At 45.0% G+C, this 15,811-nt stretch overlaps 1 protein-coding gene across 1 annotated transcript in view; it reads right to left on the bottom strand.

Annotated features, from left to right (window-relative positions):
* The window catches only part of FRYL (FRY like transcription coactivator), a 247,737-nt gene extending 232,569 nt beyond the window's left edge, over positions 1 to 15,168 (bottom strand). Inside the window, exon 1 of the mRNA XM_058670127.1 lies at positions 14,282 to 15,168. The gene's annotated coding sequence lies outside the window, so the exon portion shown is untranslated. The remainder of the gene's footprint in view (positions 1 to 14,281) is intronic.
* Positions 15,169 to 15,811: the final 643 nt, after the last annotated feature.

Below are 15,811 nucleotides of genomic sequence, written 5' to 3'. Positions count from 1 at the left end.
TTCAAGAAGCAGTGACTTTTAAGAATACAACTATGGTTGCCGAGGGTTAGAGAAGGGTAAATAGTGGCAAAGGATGTAAACACCCAGTTATAATACAATTCTAGAAATCTAACGCCAATGTATCACAGTGTAAGGTACTCTGTGGCTTTGATCCGCATTTCTCTGATGATTAGCAAGAGACAGCACCTTTTCAGAGTCATGTATGTCTTCTTCAGAAAAGAACTACTTTAACTGAGATTTGGGCTTTTGTAGCTCATTTTTCAGGAGGTTTTCTTTTTGCTTGTTTTGCTGTTGAGTTCCACAATTTCCTTATACATTTTAAAAAACAATCCCTTTCTACATATGAAGTTTGCAAATGTTTTCCCCTATTCCATAAGTTAAATTTTCATTTTGTTGTTTCTTTATTGCACAGAAATGTAGTATTTTGACAACAGTTACTGATAACATAATGAATATTTGAAATTTTCCGCGAGGAAACCTCAAATATTTTAACCAAAAAATATTTTTAAAAGGTAACTATAGGAGGTGACAGGACCACAATGATTATTTTACAATATATACATATACCAAATCACATTAAGCACCTTAAATACATACATGCCAGCCATGTATCAATAACAATGGAGAAAACTAGACTGGAGCTTTATTACTCCTTGATAAATGAAATAGACACATTGCCATTTCAGTCCCATGAGGCTTGCTGGATAGTACAGCTTTCTCCAGCTCCTGTCTGTGACACTGGAACTTGCAGCTTAAGGACTGAGTATTGATTGGTTCAACTAAGTATATTCTGAAAGCATATATTTGCTTTGGAGACCAGCATAGTTGTGGAAATGTGCTATTTCCAATAGCATCCTTCTGGGGTCCATTCTCCAGCTTCTAGGCTAATGATCCACGATGTGGTGATCGCAGCAACAGACACTTCTTGACCCGACTTCCTAATCTTGGATTGCTGCTGTGGTCCCTCTGCATTCCATAGGATTGGGAAGTAAGAGTAGTGGCAGCAACAGGGACAGTGGGAATGGTAGCAGCACGTGCTCCAACAAATGCCCTTACAGTCTTGTGGACTACACTGATCCTGCTCTGGAGACAAACGTGGCAGTCCTATTCTAAAAATCTGCCACTTCACCCCTGAGTCCCCACAAACACCTCCCAACAAGTCAGTGAGCACCCCAGAGCTTGCCTTAAAGCTATTCTGTGGCAGGCGTTCAGTACAGTAGCTAAGATGCCACTTGGGACATTCACAAACCAATTAGAGCGCCAAGGTTTGAGTCCCAGCTCCACTGTCAATTCCATTTGCTGATGGTAGACACACCCTGGAAGGCAGCAGTTGATGCCTCGAGCACTTGGGTCCCTGCCACCAAATGGGAGACCGGGAATCCCCCACTTCTGGCTGAAGCCTGGTGCAGTCCCAGCTGTTATGCACTTTGGAGAGTGACCCCACAGAAATGAGATTTTTCTCTCCATCTCCCTGACTTTCAAATAAACAAAAGTAATCTTTTTAAAACTCTCTTTACAGTGGGTGATGGTTTCCTAAAGGAACAGCTTCACAGTCTGATGGAGTTGTTTGGGATAGCCTCACGTGTTTGTACTTTCACTGCACCATCACATACTGTAGCATGCAGATCCCCAATTGAGTAGGTTGGCTAGTCCCATCTGAATTACAGCACTCAAAAATGGACTTAAAAAATACTTTCTCGGGCCCGGCGGCGTGGCCTAGCAGCTAAAGTCCTCACCTTGAAGGCCCCGGGATCCCATACGGGCGCCGGTTCTAATCCCTGCAGCTCCACTTCCCATCCAGCTCACTGCTTGTGGCCTGGGAAGGCAGTCAAGGACGACCCAAAGCTTTGGGACCCTGCACCCGCGTGGGAGACCTGGAGGAGGTTCCTGGTTCCCGGCATCGGATTGGCGCACACCGGCCCGTTGCGGCTCACTTGGGGGAGTGAATCATCAGATGGAAGATCTTCCTCTCTGTCTCTCCTCCTCTCTGTGTACCCGGCTTTCCAATAATAATAAAATCTTAAAAAAAAAAATACTTTCTCAAAGAATAGCATATTAAATTTAACATTAATAAAACTAATTACCTGCAATCAACAATAAAATAGCACAGTTTACAACTGGTTTATCAAAAACTACATAGTAACAAAGCAGTGACATTAGATGAAATCGTATACCTTTTAGAAGAGAACATAGAAAGAAAACCTTTCAAACCTAGAACTGGATTTAAAAAATTATAATAATGCCAAATTCATAAAGAAAAACAAAACTGATTAAGCAGACCATTGAAAATGTAAAAGATTCACTTTGGGCAAGAGCCTGTTAACATGAAAAGACAAACTACAGTTGGAGATAAAATGCTTGCAAATTACATATCTGATAAGTATTATGCCTGCAACAAATTCTAAAATCTCTCAAGACTTAGTAATATACAACTACAAATCCCATGTGCCCATTCAGACAATTAATTTAGGGAAAGGCATATTAAAACTAAAAACCATGCTGAGACATCACTATAAACTATTAAAATAGTCAAAATGTAAAATGATACTACAAAACATGGAGAGAATGAGGAGGTACTTTAATATGGATAAAATAAATCCTTCATTCATTTCTTATGAAAATATACAGTTACGGGCTTGGCGGTGTGGCCTGGTGGCTAAGGTCCTCGCCTTGATCCCATGTGGCCGCTGGTTCTAGTCCCGGCAGCTCCACTTCCTCTCTGTCTCTCCTCCTCTCAGTATATCTGACTTTGTAATAAAAATAAAATAAAAAAAATAAAAAAAAAAAAGAAAATATACAGTTACTATTTAAAATAGTCTGGCAATTCTATGTAAAAGCAAGCGTACACTTACAAGATTCAGCAACAGAATTCCTACTCATTTAAACAGAAATGAAGACCTATATTTACACAAAAACTCACACAAATATTCACAGCAGCTTTACAAGTAACAGCCCCCAACTAAAAACCATTCTTATGTTCTCCAGTACTGTGTACTGTGCAGCATCTCTACAGTGAATACTACTCAGTAACAAGAAAGAAAAGGAAATATTGATACAGGTCACAGCTTAGATGGTATAACAGGCTGACTAAAGAAGTCAATTTCAAAAGCTTACATACAGTATGCTTCCATTTATGCAACATTCTCAAAATGACAGAATATAAAAATCAAGAACAAATGAATGTTGCCAGGAAAATAGCCATGAGTGAGGGCTGGGGTAAAGGGATTGATCTTCAGCTGCAGGTAGGCATTTCTCAGCAATGGTAGAATGGCGGCAATGGTGGTGAATACATATGCTCACATATGAAACTTTATCAAACTAAATAGGATGGTATAGACGCACAAACAGACAAATAAGTGCAATAAAAACCATGAGACCCAGACTTGTGATTCAAAGTACTGTGTCAGTGTCAGTGAGCCAGCTTACTGGTATTATTAATTTGATGTTACATAAGATGTTAACAAGTAGGAAAAATGAATTCAGGTGACACAAGACTCCCTATACTACTACTTTTTGAATTCCCATGAGTCTATTTCAAAACAAAAAAAGCCTTGTTCAAGCAATGATTTTCAATCACATTCATCACATTTTAAACACTACTCACATGTTAATCAGGATTAAAAAATCTGTGAATAGGGCCCAGCACCTTGGCCTAGCAGCTAAAGTCCTCACCTTGAATGCCCTGGGATCCCATATGAGCGCCAGCTCTAGTCCCGGTAGCTCCACTTCCCATCCAGCTCCCTGCTTGTGGCCTGGGAAAGCAATCGAGGACGGCCCAAAGCTTTGGGACCCTGCACCCGTGTGGGAGACCCGGAAGAGGATCCAGGTTCCTGGCTCCTGGCATCGGCACAGCACTGGCCCATTGTGGCTCACTTGGGGAGTGAATCATCAGACGGAAGATCTTCCTCTCTGTATATCTGACTTTGTAATAAAAACAAATATATCTTTTAAAAAAAAATCTGTAAATAATGTATTTTCAATTGTTCTAGATGATTTCCTCTTCATCACATTATTAATGATGTATATAGTTTGTGACAAGTATGCACATTTTTGGAATGCAGATTCATTGTTTTACCCTACTGGCATGTGATATGAAACTCTGAAATATCTTCTGTTCTAAAGGCAACTAAGTCTCCAATACTAGTAAGAGACTAGTCATCGCAACAAATTGGAACAATATATGGTAGAATAGAAAAAACACTGGGTTGAAAACCAAAGGAACTCAATTTTAGCCACTGTTTAAGCAAGTTACAATGTCATTCTCATCTATAAAATCTAGAAGTGGTATTACATCATTCCTAAGAACACTCTAGGCTCTAAACATTCCTGTTGGCACTGGTTTCAAATTGCAACTGTACCCCAACTCTTGGTTCCAAATCTCCAGATCACCCTTTCTTCCCCTGGGCTTGGCCAGTTCAGTGTCCAGTTCAATGTCCTGGTATCACAGTTACAACTACAACTGGCCACCTGAGCCCAACACCTTGGGAGGAAGTAGTTCAGGATTCCAGGCTTCTGGTAATATGCTCACAATCCTGCCCAAGAGTCAACCTGTTCCACAAGACCCAGCTACCCCAATAGATTCAAAAGACACAGAGACATGAAACCACCTCCACAGCTACTCTGAACATGTATGCTGCGACCCAATGCTGTCTCAGTTACTTGAGGGCCATGCAGACCCAACATCCAGAGATATCACCTCAGCTAAGAATCACCGCTATAGGGTCTAGTGGCTAAATCCTCACTTGAGTGCTTCAGGATCCCTTACGGGCACCGGCTCATGTCCGGGCTGCTCCACTTCCCATCCAGTTCCTGACTTGTGGCCTGGGAAAGCAATAGAGCATGGCCCCGAACCTTGGGACCCTGGACCCACATGAGAGACCTGAAAGAAGTTTCTGGCTCCTGGTTTCAGACCAACCCAGCTCCAGCTGTTGTGGCCACTTGGGAAGTGATCCAGTTAACAGAGGATCTTTCTCTGTGTTCTAGGCACCTGAAGTACAAAGTTGATCATTAATAATTTCACTTAAAAAAGAAAGACAGAAAACCTGATTAAGCAGCAACTGCAATACCACTGATGTTGATCACATCGGAAGACAGACCATGGAAGCTCTGTCCCTGCTTTTACTCAGAACCACACCCTTCTCAACCAGCACACTCAGACCAGCTGCAGGTGGAAGTCTTCCTCTTTAAAGCCACCTTTAGAAAGAGCTAGTCTGCCAGAGCCAATTTTTTCTCCACTTGCGCAGATATCAATATAGGGACACAGGAAACATACTACATTCAAAAGAAGACAATAATTTCCAGTAACCCCAAAGGGAAGAAAGTTTATGAACTGTCTGTAAAGAAATTCAAAATAATAATGATTAAGAAATTTAGTGAGATACAAGAAGACAGATCATTCATTCAAATCAGGAAGACAACACATGACCTGAATAATAAATTTAACAACAACAACAAAAAAACTATCTCTAAAAAGAAAGAAAAGGGTCCAGCGGCGTGGCCTAGTGGCCAAAGTCCTCGCCTTGAATGCGTCAGGATCCCATATGGATGCCGGTTTTGATCCCAGCAGCTCCACTTCCCATCCAGCTCCCTGCTTGTGGCCTGGGAAAGCAGTCCAGGACGGCCTAAAGATTTGGGATCCTGTACCCATGTGGGAGACCTGGAGGAAGTTCCTGGATCCTGGCTTAGGATCGGAGCAGCACCAGCCGTTGCGCTCACTTGGGGAGTGAATCATCAGACGGAAGATCTTCCTCTTTATCTCTCCTCCTCTCTGTATATCTGACTTTGTAATAAAAATAAATAAATATTAAAAAAAAAAGAAAGAAGTAGATTTCTTGGAGTTGAAGAACTCAATGAATGAAACAAAAAACGGATTAGGAAACATTTCAACAGTAGAACAGATCAACCGAAGAGTCTGTGAACTTAAAGATATTAGTTAAGTGATTGCCCAGCTATGGGGTTGGGGAGGATACTTTAGAACAGACTAAAAGCAGCCTCGAGGATACAGGGAACACAGTGCATCATTAAGCAAACAGAAGTTCACACTATGAGAATTCTAGAACAGACAAAAAAGAAGAAAGAGAGCTTACCTACAAAGCAAAAAGACTTAGACTTTGAAAAGATTCATGAAACACAGAAGTTCTCAAAACAGCTTCAACCACAGCACATTCTGATTAAATTGTCAAAAATCAAATATGGATAATGAAGTTTAAAAGCAGCAAGAGACAAACATCAAGTCACATATATGGAAATCCTTTAGGAAACTGTCAAGCAAATTTTTCAGCATAAACTCTGCAGGTCAGGATTGAGAGAATAGCCTGGTAACATTCAAAATACCAAAGGGGGGGGGGGGAAGTCAGCTAAAAATACTATATCGAGCAAAGCTGTCCTCCAGAAATAAAAATGCAGTCTTTCCCAGACAAGAAGCTAAGGGAATGCATCACCAATAGACCAGCATCTGAATAAATACTTAAACAAGTTCTTCAGGGGAAACAAAATGGAACTAATTGTTAATATGAGAACATATAGGAGCCAACACAATGTCTCCATTATATAACTCGCCACCTTGTAAGCGCCAGGATTCCATATGTGTGCCAGTTCATGTCCTGGCTCCTCCACGTTCCTTCCAGCTCCCTGCCTGTGGCCTGGGAAAGCAATGGAGGATGGCTCAAAGCCTTGGGACCCTGCACCCATGTGGGCAACCCAGAGGAAGCTCCTGGCTTTGGATGGGCTTAGCTTCAGCCATTGCAGCCACTTGGGGATTGAACTAGCGCATGGAAGATCTTCCAGTCTGTCTCTCCTCTTCTCTGTATATGATTTTCCAATAAAAATAAATAAGATCTTTAAAAATAAATAAATGAAATAAAATAATACTTAGGAAATAATTCAAGCAAAGAAGTAGAAAAACTTACATATTAAACACTATGAAACATTAATGAGGACATCAATTAATGGAAAGATATTCTATGGCTTTACATGCTCATAGATTGGAAAGGACTGACACAAAGTTACTTCAAAAGTTCACAAAAAATATGAATTATAAAAATATCATAAAAATTTCAGAAATCCACCCACCTGAAACAGAATCAAAACCAGGAAAGAAGCAAGCACCCTTGAAGTAAGTTTAGAAGTCAATTCACAAGGCCCTGGCTCTAGATCACCACGCACAGCAAAGTTCTTTGTTCCTCACCCACAGTGCTCTATAAATTTTATCCAACATGCAGCAAGTATGTGTTCTGTTCTTCTAGCATACCAAAAGCATCAAATTATAGAAAGGAAGACTATGACAGGCAGGTGTAATGAGAGCAAACAAAGAGATAACAGCACTCAGTAAAGCAGTATGTAAATCAACCCCGAAAACAGACATGATTTATAAAGAAGAGGTTTCATTAACAAATGAACAAATCATAGTTATCTGTACATTGTTCACTGAACATTAACAGTCTGTCTCCCATAAATGAATTGCTCTGAGTTCACACACACTCTAGAAACAAAAAACTTATATTTTTTAAATCAATAATATAGACAGCATAATCCATCCTAGGTTTTAAAACATGGGATGGGGGCAGGCATTGTGGCGTAGCCAGTAAAGCTTCCTTCCGCCTGTGACACCAGCATCCCATATAGATGCCAGTCTTTATCCCACCTGTTTCACTTCCCATCCAGCTCCCTGCTAGTGGCCTGGGAAAAACAGCAGAAGATGGCCCAAGTGTTTGGCCCCTGTACCTGCATGGGAGACTCTGGATGAAGCTCCTGGGTCCAAGTTTTGGCCTGGATGAGCCCTGGCAATTGCAGACATCTGAGGAATGAACCAGAGGATGAAAGGTCTTTCTCTTTCTCTCTCTCTCTCTCTTTCTCTCTCTCTCTCTTTCTCTCTCTCTCTATACTGTGACTTCCAAATAAGTGAAAATTTTTAAAAATAAAAAAAGGGAACTGCAAACTGCATTAAGTTTCTTTCCAAAATTCTTTACTTTTTTAAGGATGTATTTATTTTCACTGGAAACCTCGATTTCCAGAAAGAAAGGAGGACAGAGAGAAAATCTTTCATTTGCTGGTTTACTACTTAAGTGGCCACACAGCCAAAACCGAGCCAATCCAAAGGCAGGAGCCAAGAGCCTCTCTCCTTCAGGTCTCCCAGGACAATGCAGTAGGATGGTGCAAAGGCTCTGGGCCATCCTCCGCTGCTCTCCCAGGCCACAAACAGGGAGCTGGATGGGAAGTGCAACAGCCAGGACATGAACCAGCACCCATATGGAATGCTGGTGCTTGTAAGGGAAGGATTAGCCAAATGAGCCTTTGTGCGGAGCCCAGAATTCATTAGCTTTGAACTAAATTACGTTATCTCTAAAGATTAAGATGAAACTAGGAGATATGCCCTAAAAAATAAAACAAAGAATTTTGAGAAGTAGATATATTGCAATGAAATCCATTCGGGCAACAAAAAGTACATGTGAATATTTGCCAACCTAAAAACTGAGACTCTTTTATAGTAATCAAACGAACCACAGTTTGATCTTCATCAACTTTCAGCCACACTTGAAAAAAAAATTAACATTTGTTAAATACACATGCTCTAAAACAGAGATGTATCTTATAATTCCTGATGTCAAAGCAGGATATAATTGGTTAAAACTTTATGCTGAGGAGCTCAGCGTCGTGGCCTAGTGGTTAAAGTCCTCGCCTTGCACGCCCGGGGATCCCATATGGGCACTGGTTCTAGTCCTGGCGGCCCTGCTTCCCATCCAACTCCCTGCCTGTGGCCTGGGAAAGCAGTCGAGGACGCCCCAAAGCCTTGGGACCCAGCACCTGCTTGGGAGACCTGGAGGAGCTCCTGGCTCCTGGCTTCAGATTGGCTCAGCTCCAGCCATTGCAGCCGCTTTGGGAATGAACCATCATATGGAAGATCTTCCTGTCTCTCCTCCTCTCTGTATATCTGCCTTTCCAATAAAAATAAATAAATCTAAAAAAAAAAAAAAAACCTTATGCTGAGGCCCTGCACGATAGCCAAGTGGCTAAACTCCTTGCCTTGCATGCGCTGGGATCTCATATGAGCCAATTTATATCATGGCTGCTCCACTTCCCATCCAGCTCCCTGCTTGTAGCCTGGGAAAGCAGTTGAGACAGCCCAAAGCCTTGGGACCAAGAAGTCCCTGGCTCCTGGCTTCAGACTGGTTCGGTTCTGGCTGTTGGCAACTACTTGGGAAGTAAACCAGAAGACAGATCTTTCTCTCTGTCTCTCCTTCTCTCTATATATCTCACTTTGCTATAAAAATAAATAAATCTTAAAAAGAAAAAAAGAAATATTCAGGATAGGCAAATGTAGATCATTGGTTGCTTAAGCCTAGAGGACAAGGGTGGGGGCGGGGGGTGCGGTGATGGAAAAGATCCACAACTGATTGTGGGAATGATGGCCAAGTCTGGAAACTGTGGTACACCAAAGAGCCTGTCAAAAGCAGAACTAAAAGCCGAGGAGTTTTCCCTAAAAAATGCATGAAAATACATATTTTGAAGAAAATATGAATTTCAGCATATCTTCACCAAAATAAAGAGCTTTCCACTCCATTTTCCACGAACATTTTGAAGTTCTTCCATGTACTAAAATACTAAAAACCACTGTTATAATTTAATGGATGAATTAAATGGCACATGAATTTCAAGAAAACTGATATTTAAAAAACAAAAATATTCACACAACTTGAAAAATCAAAATTGCTACATCAAACTCCATAGGGTCTGTCCCTTGGTCAGCTCTCCTCTCTGGCCCGGCTGCTCCCATCACCAGCAGCCTTCTGTGGTGCCCTTTCAGAACAAACACACACACAGACCAAATGGGAGGAGGGGGACGCGAGGTCCAAGCTGGGAAAAAGAAAAATATTTCACACTTAGTTTCTCAACATAACTATTTTCTTTGAAAAAAAAAAAAGTCTAGTCAAAGTCATCTATTTCGATAGCATTTGAGCTTAGAAGAATGTGTTGCTCTACAAGCACAATATGAATCATCTGCTAAGCTACAGATGTTCGTCTCACAATGGTGGTCTTTGAAATGGTCACTATGAGGAAAGACAGCTTTTTTGTAGAATTTCAGAAATATTCTGACCCACAGCAATAGCTATGCTTCGATCCCAGAAAACAATCTGGGGGCTCCCAGGTCTGATTAGCAGACTCTACTTGGCCTTGGCTCACCTCCTGGGGAACACCAGGTTTCTTTGCTAGGATACTTTGGAAGAGTTGTGCAGAACAATAAGCAAACAAATGAATCATAGGCTTCCTCTTAACCTCCATAACCAATATAGGACTCCCAGAGTGGGTACAACCATTAAAAACAAAAATTGCTAATGAATAGAGATGTGAGGCCAGCTGCCTGTTTGCAGATGGGCTTCTATTTAGATCAATGAAACTGCTCAAGCACTTGGGATCCAGTCCTGCTAATATGCACCCCGGGAGGCAGAAGTACAGAGAGGTTCAAGCATTTGGCACCCTGCTACTCACAAGGAGGTGAAAGAATGAATTCCAGGTTCCTTTCTTCAGCTGGCACAGCCCCACCATTGCAGGTATTTGGGAGCAAATCATAAATGGAAAAATCAGTCTCTCTCTCTCTCTCTCTCTCTCTCTCTCTTCCTCCTCTTTCTCTTTCTTTGACACACACATGCACAGATACACCTGCCTTTTAAATAAACAAATTAAATACTTATTCAAACGACAGGGCTTCAATTTCCGTAAAAGGCTTTTACCAATCTCTACAGTCTAACAAAGGCAACAGACACCTAACTTTACTGTGAGCAACAATTGGACACTAGCTTGAGCTGTAAGAGGATTTTACAGGATCAAAAGGAAAGAGCAATCACTTCTGATTAGAAGACAGAGGAAGAGCTTGCCAACAAGGTGACATTTAGCTGGGCTAAAGGGTTGATTCCCCTTTACTAGGTACGGTTGTTGAAATTCAGGGCATGTGCTCTGTCTCCCCAAAACATTTTACAGATAAGATATGACCTCAAGCAGTGAACAGATGAGTATATACAGACTACTCCCAAAAAGACTTTACAAAAAAAAAAAAAAAAGATATCTTATTAAAACGTAGAGCACCTGCTAAAACCATGAAAACTTCCCACCCCGCCTGGGCTGCTTCCACCACTCCAATATTCCTTCACCATGTTGATATGATTCCTGTGTCACAGTCCCTTTGCACTTGTTACTACAGTGAAATACATACCCACTGTGTTTTTCCTAAGGATTATCACTTTAATTTTCCCCCATTAAACTGTATACAGGAGAGCAAAAAACCACCCATTTTTCTCTTATCTTCCCAACATACTCCTGAAATAAATGGGTAGTCAACAGATCCTGGGACAAATTAAACCTAGTCCCAAATACTTGTAACAGGAAGTAATCACCATCACAAAAGATGTTTGTGGAGCAGATGTAAAACTAAACCACAGTCTGAACAAAGAGCACTCAGATTATGCCATTCTTCAACAATGGTCCAACTGCTGTTCTCTGATCTGATGCAATTTGTTCAGAAAGGTGTTCATTTAAAAAAATTGCGTGTACTCAAGCACCCTTTACAGATGATTGTCTTTTCCTGTCACAAGACTATAAAGTAACATGCTTACAGGATACCAGAATGGTACCAGGTAACCCAGTGAGCCTGCTTAGACTTGTAGGCCACTCCCAGCTCAAAGCACAGGAGGGAAGGTCCCAACTCCAGAAACATCTTGGCCATGTGCACATTGAAAACAATGTGTCCCACACAATGTGGAAAGCACACAGGAGAAAAATGTGTTTGCCAGGAAATACAGCCTCCAGATTTCAAAGATAATTCCTTCTGAATGTTTTCTTTATATGGGCTCCTTTAAAAGCTCAGGAATTTGCTTCTCTATTGTCTAAGTAAGCTGGTAAGTAAACAAGACAGAAACTTAGAAACTTGTTTGAGCCATCTATTTTCTATACAGAAAGAAGAAAATTATGCCTAAAAACTTCCCTGAGATCTTTAACACAAAAGATTAAAAGAAGTAAAATGTATGGTACTACAATGCCAATAAGACAACCAATGTGGGGAGGGGTGCTGGCTGGCACTCTGGTGCCTTAAGTAAGGGAAGCCACAGCTCAGGAGGCTGACTTCCCACAGCCAGGTGCAGATTTAAGTGCTGGTTCTCCACTTCCGATCCAGCTTCCTGCTAATGTACGTGGGAAGGCAGTAAGTGGATGGCCCAAGTGCTTGGGTCCCTGCCATCCATGTAACAGATCTGGATGGAGTTCACGGCTCCCGGTTTGGCCTGTCTAGGTCCAGTAGTTTACTCCGGTTGTAAATCACCAGATAGAAGACCCAGATCTCTTGTTACCTCTCTTCTCCCACCCAATCCCCATACACCAATCACTCTGCCATCCAAAGAAATAAATCTTTTTAAAAGATTATTACACATTATCATGCTTTTACACATCTTCATTTCCTAAATTCTGCCAGAATTACCTTTCAAATGTTATCTAAAGTTGGCTTTTAGTTTCCCAAATATGTTTCTGTTTTTATTGCTGAGCCTGTTCCCCCATTCAGTTACCAGTGAGCTAATCAATGAACATTTTACAAAGTTGTTAAAAAAAAATCCAGGTGTCTCAAAATAAATATCTCTGTTAGAGAAACAATGTTACAAAATAACTTAAGAGTGGAGGAGAAGACAGGATGGAATGTTAATTTTGATAGTGGGGGGGGGAGACTACAGAATAACACACCCACTGCTACTTTGTTTATATGGCTTAACTTGCACATGCAAGTACTCTACAAAGTATTGCACAAGAACAAACTGTCAAAAACGAAGGCTTATGAAAACATCCTTTTCTATATAAGGTCTCAAACAAGGGACATGTTGTTTCTATGATTTCTTTGGCAAGTACTGGCAGGTACAGCACCGGGAAAATGCTCAAAATCAAAAGGCCTCTCACACTCACTTGATCAACAATAAAAGTCGCTGCTACTAACTATAATGCCTGTAAGTTTAGTAGTAGAAACCGACTTTACCAAAGATACCTGCTAGGCAGAAGAGCATTTCAAAACAAACTTTATGACCACAAAGCATCTATTTTTTTTCCCTAGTCCTATAGACAGACCCTAACAACCTGTTTGGTTGTGGGTTTTGTTTTTATTTCCCCTCTTCCAGAAATTACGAAGCCAGGGGTTCAGAGTAACAGTTCAAAAAGGCTCAGACAAATTCAGTTCTACCTCAAGTTCTTGCCCCTTACCAACACACAGTCCAGCGCTCTCTCGCGCTAGCTCGTTCCCTCTTTTCCCTTTCAAATCTTGATCTGTGATAAGTTAATGCTCCCAAATGAATTGCAAATTCACAAGAAATGAGATTTAACGGGACCAGGAACCAAAATGGGATGGAAGAAAACACTGACGGAGATCAAGACCCCATTCTGCCTAAAATCAGCCTCCCTGGTACGAAGGAAATGAGACTGTGCCCAATGAACCTGCCGCCTGCAACCAACAACTTCCATCAAAAGTTGCAAGGGCGAGCTTAGCGCCCGTGCTGAGCCCAGACCCGGAACAGCAGCAGAGACCCGCGGCAGGCCCGGCTAGGGACGGCGGAGCCCGGCCCACCCACCCGGGCTCCGGAAAGCTCCAGGTCCGGGGTGCGCGGCCGGCCCGGGGCTGCGCGGGCACCGCGCCCGCGTCCGCACCCCTCCCCACCACCGCGAACAGTGGGCGGAGAGACGAGAGCAAAGGAAGAGGCGGACAATGCCGGGCTGGGCTGGCGCCCTCGGCGGGTGCCCGCTGCCCCCTGACCGCCCGGGGCCGCGCTAAGTTTGCTTTCCCAGCCTTCCCTTCCCTGCCCCGGCGGGCGATGCCCAGGCCGCGCCGACCTCCCCCTCCACCCAGCAGCCGCCGCCTGTCTCCCGGCGGGGCGGCTCCCGCGAGTCGGCGAGCGAGAGGCGGCGCACTAGCCAAGCCGGGCGCGCGAGGAGGCGCGAGGGGACGGCGGCGCGCGCCGCTGGAGCCGGGCACCCGAGGGGCAGGGGGCGCGCGGCGCTCCCCGCCGACCCGCCGGCGCTCGGGCGCCTCTACGGTTGCTGCCGGCGCTGCCGCGGCTGGGTGTCCGTTAGGAGTCCTCGCCCGGGCGGCGCAGCCTGCCAGCCATCCCGGCCCGAGCCCCTCCAGGAAGGACACCCGGGCGAGGGGCCGGCCGCCTCATCTCCCGCTGGGGCTGGTGGCCGGTGGCCGGCGGGCATCCCGGCGCCCGCCCCAGGCTGGAAGAGAAAGTGAAATGAAGCGCCTTTCCCGGGCAACACCTACCTGTCCCCAGTTGGAGCGTCGCTGCCTCGCTCCTCAGGCGCCGCCGGTCCCCGCCCTCGGGCCCCAGGCTCCGTTCTCTTGACAATGGCGCGTCCCCTTTAAGAAATAATCCGATCGGAACCGATCCGCGGTCCAGCCTCCCTCCGACTCGGATTTTCACCGGATTTCTCGCTCGCCCGTTCGCTCGCTCGCTCGCTCTCCCAGAGCCGGACGGGCGCCCGGCGGTGCTGCGAGTTTTTCCCACCCCCTGCCTGCCCCGCCCACCTCCGCGCCTTTCTGATTGGCGAGCGCCCTACAACAGGAACAGCAGCTCTCGCCCTCCACTGGCCAGCCCGGCCGCCGCTCAGGGTTACGCCCACCCCCGGCCCCGCCCCCAGGCCCCGGTTGGCTGGGCTTCTGATCACTCTCTGTCCTCTCCCCTAACGTTGCTCTGGAGAACTGGCAGTCAAGGTTCACCCTCCCGCCTCCGGAAAGCGAACTTTATTGTTATTGGTGAAAGGACATCTTCCTGTGTCCCTGATTGGGCCAGGACGCACGCCCCTTACCCATTCTCGCTCTCCCTGTCTGGGCTTGAGAAATACAGCCTCAAAGTCTTCTTCCCTACTTCGCCTTCTTCAGAGCGTTTATCCCTCTAGATGCAGCTCGGGGTCGGCAGCCACTTCGCAGCCTCCGTTTGAGGCCAGCGGGAACGGGAGACGAGGCTGAGCGTGGCGTCCGGAGCCTGGGGTCCTGCGGTCTGAGGGAAAGGCGTGCGGCCAAGAGCGGGATGAGAACCTCTGAGAATCGCGGCCGCTGCTCGTCTGCGCTGTGTCGCCCGGTCCCCTCAGCTCCCGCCGGCGGCTCCCCTGGCGTCTGCCACCCGGAAGAGCTTGAACAAAAGCGCCTGCAAAGCTCGAGGTCCCAGTCTTGGCCTCGCCGCCATGGGTCGGGAGGATCGCCCTGCACGTCCTCTCTGACTTGGCGTGAAAGCCCCGCGTCCCTTAGTGTGTGGTCGCGCCGGTCCCTCCCGAGCAAAGTGACTTTTGTGGAGAAGACTGAGTAGGCGGCCGCCCCCAGTGCCCACCTCAGAATGAGGCGGACTTCGGCCCCAGCGGCTGGGATTGTGGAGAGGGGAGATACACTGCCAGGTGCCCACCCGCCCTCCCCACAGCCCAGGCGAGCACCCGAGGGCTGCACCACCGGAGCGGCAGCCTCGGGGTGGTCGCGGCTGGTGGGTGAGGGTACGACTTGGGCATCTCAGCAACCCGCCGAGTTGTAAAGAACCACGAGGGTTATTTCCACACTGACAGTGCAGTTATTCTTCTGGTACTCATCCTGGAAGTTAGGAGGAAACAAGGAAGTGTTCTCCCCGTGTACCAATGAACTTTGCGATGCTGTTGCACGGTGGAGGACTTCGGCCGTGTTAGGCAGTAGTCTAGAAGCAAGCTCTAGTGCCAGAGGAGAGAATAAACCTCGATTAGCTGATAGGTTTTTCTTATTTCCATAAAAAAATTTCCTGAAGACAACATTGAATATCTCCAGTGGCAACGT

The sequence above is a fragment of the Ochotona princeps genome, chromosome 11 (genome assembly GCF_030435755.1).
Source record: "Ochotona princeps isolate mOchPri1 chromosome 11, mOchPri1.hap1, whole genome shotgun sequence".
NCBI lineage: Eukaryota > Metazoa > Chordata > Mammalia > Lagomorpha > Ochotonidae > Ochotona > Ochotona princeps.
The sequence above is the reverse complement of the archived record's forward strand: the minus strand, read 5'-3'. Positions and strand labels throughout refer to the sequence as shown.